Source organism: Neltuma alba, unplaced genomic scaffold (genome assembly GCF_004799145.2).
Source record: "Neltuma alba isolate B1F8T4 unplaced genomic scaffold, ASM479914v2 tig00013580_pilon, whole genome shotgun sequence".
In the NCBI taxonomy this organism is placed as follows: Eukaryota; Viridiplantae; Streptophyta; class Magnoliopsida; order Fabales; family Fabaceae; genus Neltuma; species Neltuma alba.
The window spans coordinates 64,168-72,191 of NW_021637777.1; the positions used below are offsets into that span (position 1 = coordinate 64,168).

Here is an 8,024-nt window from a genome sequence, read left to right on the forward strand (position 1 = left end):
TAGATGGTAACATTAATTTCTAGTAACTCTCATGCATTGCATCATGTTTTCAAAGACTTACAAATATGATTTTTTTTCATGAGTCATACGTCTTAAAAGCAGAAAATCATGGGAGGCTTTCTAGGACTACAAGAAGTGGGGAAGAAAACCAACCATATGTATGATGACTAAATATCGTAATTGCGTGGACATAATTTTATTTTAATAAGTTTGGTGTAAATAAGGATATATTCAACTCCTAAAGTCAGAGGCCAGCTCCACTTTTCAAAGTTTGACTCTTCAAATTTCCGGCTGCCATCTAGAGCACAAAAAGTTTGTTTGTAAATTATAATTAGAATGAAATCTAGAAAAGGAGGAGAATATTTAATGAAGTCAATTAATTAAACAACTTCCAATTTTTTCCTCAATTCATATTCTTCAAGTAAATAATAATTAGAAATTAATATTTTTTTTAATTAAATTATCTGTTGTCTGGAAACTATATGATTGAGTCTCAACTATTCTGGGCCGAAATAGTAGTTGTAGCTTTAAACTCATATGGAGCGCATGTATTTTTATTTTTAACATAGGATATTTTAAAAAATTTTAATATTAAAAATATCAATAAAATATTATTTTTATAACTTATAAATTGCAAATTGAAATATTACCTAGAAAGGGGTGAATGGAAGATGATTCATTAAGAGGAAATTAATTAATCAAAATATTCCCTCCAGTCCTTTTTATGAGATCCTACTAACTAAATTACATGGTTTAAGAAAATAGTTAAAATTAGTTTAAAACAATAAATATATAAAAATTAAAATTTTTTTAAATACATCCTTATTTAATGAGGGAGCAAATAAGAAAGAAAAATAACAGTCATAAGATAAAAGATAAAAGAGAATAGAGAATTAATTAGGGATAAAATTAGTAAAAACATATTTAATATTTAGAGAATCCTTAATATGATCTTACAAAAAAACCCAAACCAATTCAAATTTTGGATCTTATAAATAGAGCAAGAGGTAGTACTTCACAAATAATCAGTTCAAGTTGACTTAATTCTTAACAACAAAAACTAAACTCACAAAATAATAAAAGAAATAAAAGTAGGAGAGCTATACACGGAAAATAAAAAAAAAAACAAAAAGAAGAGCCATAGCATCAAGAGATTTATCAAAGTTTGAAATTGATACTTATCGATCGTCATTGTCTAGTTCCCTCAAAAATATTCTAGAGACCCAAGGTAGGTTTCATGAATTAAAAAAATTTATTCAAGTAAAGGTTATCCGTAAGTAAGACCTTCAACTTACAGATTTAAACTCTTTTTTTTTTTTGTTGAAATATGACTGGCATTCATATTAATTACTCCACCAACCCTAAATATAAGATCTTTTTCTAGTGTAAAATACACTATAAAAAGGGTCTTATATTTAGGACCGGAGTAGTATATTAACATCTATTGTCTACTTTTCCAATGGATCTCTACTACTCTAAATTTAAGATGATACAAATATTCCATTCCGATCTCCATAAATAACATGCATATATTATCACCAAAAAAAAAAATTACATGCGTATATGGATGTTAATATTAATACAAAAAGCAATGCAAAGTAAATTGATCAAATAATAATCAAATTTTAATTGATCACTTTTTCCTCATCATAATATATTATATAAAGGACATTAATATTGACTGGATGTTTTTAAAAATAATATTCCATGTAAACACGTTCAATATAAGATTGAAGCTATATTGAAAGTTCTGCCAAAATAAACCCATTGAAATTTGAAAATCAAAATCAAAATATTTTAAAAGAAAATTTCAAGACCAACACAAACCTTGATCCAATTAGTATAAGAGGAAAGCTTAATCTAGAATGTTCAAATATTTCCGTATGGGTATGAAAAGAGGATAGATACCGTACGCGTCTGGTATTATAATTTAGTTCAACTAAGCCATAAGTTGATATGTATAATTAATTAATTAATTAGAATGAATCTATATGCTTTTACACGAAACTCAGGCATCCATATTTTTTAAAATATTAAAAGATAGAGAGAATATTATAAGAATGAAGTGTTCACACAGTCAGGCACTCCTGACCAACCCAGAAAGTTGAAACATTTCATTCTTGAATCACTTTTTTATATCTTTGTCATTCCCAATTTGGTCCCACCTTAGTGCCAAACTAGAAATTCTCGTTTTTCTCATGGCAAATTTTTTTTGGATTTCCTTAATTTGTGAGTCATCAATATTAGAAAGAAAATGTAGCAAAATTTGGTAAAATTTGTTTATATTTTTCTATATATTTTTTCTAAACGTAAAATATTATAAATGGACAGTTTCATTTCCTCCCATAATTAAAGGTAAAATTAAAAAAAAAAAATCAATGTTAAGCTATGTAGAGAGATATCAAATCTTTACTCATTTCTTTAAAGAGTTTTTTTTTGACAATCATACTTAGGCAATCCATCACGTCATCAATGTATCCGTTCAACCTTTTCGTTTTTAACAAAACAAGCAAATTATCTTGACATTTTATTAAATAACTCTCATTTACAGCGTACATGTACATACACACACAATTCTTAGAGATTGGATACTAATTTAGCATGGATTCTAAATCTCTATTTGCGAGTTTAATTGCTAAGCAAACATGCACTTAGACTTCAATTTTTTTTTTTAACTAACATTGATATATAACTCAAATGACAATAGCTACTACGATCTTTGAGATTTTATTAAGTGTGAGATTGTGAGTTCAAATTCTTTATAAAAAGTATCATAGGTGCATGAGTTATGATTTAAAATAACATATGCATATATCATAATGAGTATAAATTAGTATTTATTTATATAATTATACAGTAAAGAACTCAAATTTTTTCGCATGCAACGCATCTATCTCCCTTTCATTAGTATACAGTACACACACACAGCCTCCCCCTATATAGAGTATCGTTTGAAAAAGTCTTGATAAATTGTTAAATATCTCCTTCTCAGCCATTAATGAACATTAAATGAAATTCAGGATTTTAAAATTAATAATTATAGATATGGAACTAAAATTGCAACAATGAGTTAATAAGTTTTGACGGATTTGTCATATGGCCGATGGGCGATCGCATCACAGCCTATAACTATGGCAACAATAAATAATAATCAATTTCATATTATAATATAAACATAATCAATCATACTAATAAAATTTATCATTTATAGATGAATCTCATATCTCTAGGAACGTATAATATTCTCTTTTTTCTTTTAATGTTTATCTTTTTCTCTCCATTAATTAATCAATACGCTTGAGGAAACATACATAATTATATACATATGTCGCATTTTCTCCCCTACTTTATAGAAGGAGGAAATGGTCAAAACTCACAACACGTAATATATATATATATAGCAGAGCATGTATCCATAATAATAGATACATAGTCTGAGTTGCAAAAGTTGATATATATGTCTGTGTGTATTCGTCTTCTGTGTGTTAAAAAACAGTTCTAACCACTGCTAGTGCAAGAAGCTATATTTGGCCAATCGTCATAGGGTCCACAAATTTATGTGAACCTTACCACATACTGTGTCTTGGCTTCTCTGTCATCTTCTCCTTAAAACTCTCCTCCTTTTTCAATATTCAAAATCTCATAAATTTTCTTTGTTTTTTGAGAGTTTTGACGCTCCCTCAAGTATCAAAAACCCTTTTCTCACAAAGAGTAGTTTCTCAGCTATTCAGTTCCATAAATTTTCTATATTTACACACACACACACACACATATGATCATTTAATTTGGTTTCATTAGAATAGTTAAGACGTGTTTGGCTACAACAATGATGGAGGGTGGTGATATGCACAAAGCTAGTAGCAGTTTTCGTGCAAGCGGTTCTTCAGTATGGAGGAATACGTCCATGGATGCTTTTTCGAGGTCTTCTCGCGAGGAAGACGACGACGAAGAAGCTCTCAGATGGGCTGCGCTTGAGAGGCTTCCTACTTACAATCGGTTAAGGAAAGGTTTGTTTACATCTTCACATGGAGAGATTAATGAAATCGATGTCTCCGACATCGGTTTACAAGAAAGAAGGAAACTTCTTGAGAGATTGGTCCGAGTCGCTGAAGAAGACAATGAGAAGTTTTTGTTAAAACTCAGGGAACGAATCGATCGGTATAATTAATCTTCAATAATTCTGTGTTTTCTGATTTTTTGTTGATTTTAATCTCAGAATATCTCTAGAGGAAAAAAAAATTATATTAAACCCTTTTTTTCTTTGGATTTTCTGAAGAGTTGGGATTGAGATTCCGACGATCGAAGTTAGGTTTGAGCATTTGAATGTTGAGGCAGAAGGTTATGTGGAAGTAGAGCGATGCCGACATTCTTAAACTTCGTGGTCAATATATTCGAGGTAAGCATGTTTATGATATAATTATGTTTTACGTACTTTTGGGGTTAATGGAGGTGTTTCATCTATAATTACAAGGGTTAATATAATTTTCGACCTGTTAAGTTTGTCCCAATTTTGATTTTGGTCCTCAAATTTTAAACTATAGGTTTTTGTCATTTATGGGATAAAATGGTTTAAGTTTTTATTATTAAATAATAAGGACTAATATTTTAAATAAAAAAAATTTGAGGGAGCAAAACTTAAAATTTGAAATTTGAAAGACCAAAACGATTGAGGACAAATTTGAAGGACCAAAGTTGTGTATTAACCCTAATAACAATGAGACTTAATAATTATATTCTGAAAATTTTGTATCTCTTGATCATCCAGAGTTGCTTGAATTGTATTCTTCCAAGCAAAAAGAGGCATGTGAATATCCTTAGAAAAGTGAGTGGAATTGTGAGACCTCGTAGGTGAGCTCCAATGTTGCTATTTCATGTGTTACTTTATCTGTGTCTCGTGATAATTCATTAAAAATTGCATTTTCCATTCTTTTTAAGGATGGCACTACTTTTGGGTCCTCCAAGTTCTGGAAAAACCACACTCCTTTTAGCTCTAGCAGGAAAACTTGATCCAGACCTTCAGGTAAATAAAAAATGAATCCAATCGATCATCAGTTAATATAATTACTCCTCTTAATTTATTTTAATCAAGTGTTTTGATTAATAAGTATATATATATAATAATAATCCTCCAGGTTTCAGGGAAAGTGAGTTATAATGGATATGAAATGAATGAGTTTGTACCTCAAAGAACAGCGGCTTATATAAGTCAAAACGATTGTCACATTGGAGAAATGACAGTAAGAGAAACCTTGGCTTTTCTGCACGGTGCCAAGGGGTAGGATCACGTTATGGTTAGTCAATTAATGGCCTTTTGTCTCTTTTTCTGTCTTATCTCTTTCTGGGTTATTCATATCGCTTTCTCTTTTAATTTCTTATTCTTAATCTAATTTAATTTGGCTCATTGATCCTTTATCAATTGGTACTTTACAGACTTGCTTTCTGAATTATCAAGAAGAGAGATAGCAGCAAATATCAAGCCTGATCCAGATATTGATATCTACATGAAGGTCAAATCATAAGCCTCCTGCCTTTCTACTTTCTACATAGTATTTTCTCATACTAGATTTATTATATCAATATCTATAATTAATAATATATTAAATATATGGATCATCATCGTCTTGTATCTGTTCATTTCGTTTGATCAACTCATTTACAAGCTCTGGTCAGACTTATTGGTTGAGATTTTTTCCCCCTATACATAAGTTTCATCATTATCTATATAGCAGGCCCCACTTAATTCAAATTAAAAGGATTTTAAATTTTAATCTTTTAAAATATTAAAGTTGCCCCTAGATTTTTATGAAACTTGCTCCTAACATTCAAACAAGTTATGATTAAGTTTTAGTGTTTTAAGTAATCTGCTGTAAATTTTCTAAAATTTAGTATTGTCTTTCTTAAATTTTTCACAACCAGTTTTTGCAAATAAAGTGTAATCTTTAGGATTCTAATTTGGTCAAAAAAAAATCTTTAAGATTCTAGATACAATTTTCTCTTGCTTTTCAAACTCAATAAAGGTACGTGGTACCTACCCCTAATATATCTATACCAGCAAAATATAACATTAATTGGGTGGGACCCACTGATATACGTTGCTAATTGATCTCACGTGTAGACTTAATTTGGCTTAAAACTTTTAGTATTTTATAATACATTGTCCCTTTCAGTTTATAATCACTAATATAGTTCTAATAACCAGGCAACCGCATCTAAAGGCCAGGAGGCAAACCAGATGATGACTGAGTATGTGCTTAAGGTATAAATATAATATCAACGAGGTGTTATTGTTTTATTCAAAGTTTAGTAAATTAAATTAAGAGTAATTAGCGATAAGGTTACAATAATTTGTAGATTTTGGGGCTGGAAATATGTGCTGATACTATGGTAGGGGATGAAATGCTACGTGGCATATCTGGTGGACAAAGGAAACGTGTTACTACAGGTAAATGATTCAATTTCCTTGCCCAGACATTTTTTTGGGTCTGTTTTTTCCCCTGTTAAACCCCATCTTCAAGTTAATCTTTAATCTTTGATTACATTAAAAGCATTAAATATAAATATCATGATATTAGTATGTTTGATTATGGAGATAAAAAAGATTGTCAAGTACACCATAATTAAGTGTTTTGACCTACTGTTGGATTGATCTCTTTAGGTGAAACAGTCCTCACATGTTCATGTGCATACAAAGTACTGCGCGTAAAATAGGCCTATTTTATGTGCATTTAGATAAGTGAAAAACTCAAAATCTTAAAGAGGAGTTTAACCTTTGAAATAACATATCCATGTTACCGTTTGGATTAGCTGTAGAGAAGTGATTTTAAGCTGTATGAGATAAATATGTGAGAAATAAATGTAAAAGTACTTAATTTTAAGTTAATCTAAACACCATTATATTATGCTTATGTTACGATTTTCTTCATCAAACCTGAAATTTGTAAATTGTAATGTTGCTATGGATACAGGAGAGATGATGGTTGGACCAGCAATTGCAATGTTCATGGATGAAATATCCACAGGCTTAGATAGTTCCACAACCTTTCAAATTGTGAAATGTCTAAGACAAATTGTTCACATTATGAATGGAACTGCACTTATCTCTTTGCTACAAACCTGCCCCTGAGACTTATGGGCTTTTTGATGACATTATTTTGCTCTCTGAGGGCCAAATTGTGTACCAAGGACCACGCGACCACGTCCTCGAGTTTTTTGAGTACATGGGTTTTAAATGTCCTGAGAGAAAAGGTGTTGCTGACTTCCTTCAAGAAGTAAGCCACTCTTTACCTTTTATCCAAGAACCTATATGTGTGTGTGTAGATAAAACTCAGATTTTCAAATCATATTTACCTGTTTTTGCAGGTTACTTCGAAAAAGGATCAAGAGCAGTATTGGATGCGTAGAGATGAGCCATACAGGTTTATAACAGTGACTGAATTTTCTGAGGCATTTCAATCATTTCATGTGGGTAGAACATTGGAGATGAGCTTGCTGTTCCATTTGATAAGAGTAAGAACCATCCAGCTGCTTTAACAACCAAGAAATATGGTATTAGCAAGATGGAATTGCTAAAAGCTAATTTCTCAAGAGAGTTCTTGCTAATGAAAAGGAACTCATTTGTTTACATATTCAAGCTATGCCAGGTACGCTGCTATGTACAACTCTTTCAGTTTCTCCAAAGAAAAAGATATACAGATACAGGCACAATCATGTGAATTGCCTTTTTTTGCTTTTAGCTTGCAGTAATGGCAATAATAGTAATGACAGTATTCCTGCGAACTGAGATGCACAAGGACTCAGTGGACCATGGAGGATTTTATGTAGGAGCATTGTTTTTTGCTATTATTATGTTACTGTTCAATGGGATGTCTGAGATGTCTATGACTATTGGGAAGCTTCCCGTTTTCTTCAAGCAACGAGATCTCTTGTTCTATCCCGCTTGGGCGTATGCCATTCCTAGTGGATCCTGAAGATCCCAGTTACTATTGCTGAAGCTGCTGTTTGGGTTTGCCTAACCTATTATGTTA

The 8,024-nt window shown here is 31.0% G+C and overlaps 1 pseudogene; it reads left to right on the plus strand.

Annotated features, from left to right (window-relative positions):
- The first annotated feature begins 3,676 nt into the window (after positions 1-3,676).
- LOC114738329 (pleiotropic drug resistance protein 1-like) lies at positions 3,677-8,017 on the plus strand (annotated as a pseudogene).
- The last annotated feature ends 7 nt before the right edge of the window (positions 8,018-8,024 follow it).